Raw genomic sequence first — 1,137 nt, 5'->3', positions numbered from 1 at the left:
AAGTTATCTATTCCTTGCTGCTTTTCCTCTTTCAGAAAAAGAAGAATTAGTATGGTATATTGGATTATCCCCCTTGTACTTTGACAGGCTGCATTTGCTGTCTTGTGTAACAACTGCAAAGTAATTTAAATAAGCTTTCTTTTATTTAATTCTACTATAAGCAGTGGAGTACTAATGTGTTTCTGTCATTAAATATATATAGATACATGAAACTGATCTCCCATTGGGTCACTCTAAAATTGATTTTTAACCTGGGCTAGCTAATGTGGTCAGATGTTAAATGAAAATCAATCATTGTGATTTAGCTCAGCTAAATACACTCTTTTTTTTTTTTTTTTTTATGAAGTGGCCTTTGTCCCTATACTTAACTAGATAAAAAATGACACTTCTATTGACCTCTGTGCTCTATTTTTAAACATAAACCTCTAAAGATAATGGTTAGATCATAAGGTTATTCTTATTGTAGAATTATCATACTCTTGAGCAAATGGATAAAATTATATTTTATGTATTATTTATAAATAGACAAAATCCTGAATTAATATTTTTTTAAAATTACAAATTCTTAGATCTTTAATATTTCAAATGCATATCAGGAATATTCCATTAAGTTAATAATCCAAGAATACTCAGTGTGATATTGGGAAATACAAGGATCTAACAAGACATGTAAACACACAACCTTTAGCTTCATTTTTAAGACAAGAAAATAAAAGATAAAAAATCAAGAAATACCCTGATGTAACATGTACCTTAGATATTTGCAATGTAATTATACTGATGTTGGGACAGTGTTAGTATCCAGAAATGGGAAGGTCAGCATACGAAGTCAAAGCCTAAAGGAATACACATAATCAAATATTGTTAGAGAATATAGTTCTAAGACAGCATACATCACCATCATTATTAATATCATCAAAACAAAATATAACAGCACAATCTATAGAGCATCAGCAACATGTTAGAAGCTGTGTTAGTGACCTTAGCTGTAACCTTGCATGTTGTTATTGTTATGTGCCGTTGAGTCAAGCCCGACTCATAGCGACCCTTCCTTGGGTTTCCGAGGCAGTATCACTACGGAAGTAGGATTGCCCAACCTTCCTTCCGAGGAGTGGCTGGTGGGTTTGAACCGCCAGC

The sequence above is a fragment of the Orycteropus afer genome, unplaced genomic scaffold (assembly GCF_000298275.1).
Source record: "Orycteropus afer afer isolate SDZICR_OR568_19922 unplaced genomic scaffold, OryAfe1.0 scaffold00270, whole genome shotgun sequence".
Lineage (NCBI taxonomy): Eukaryota > Metazoa > Chordata > Mammalia > Tubulidentata > Orycteropodidae > Orycteropus > Orycteropus afer.
The sequence above is the reverse complement of the archived record's forward strand: the minus strand, read 5'-3'. Positions refer to the sequence as shown.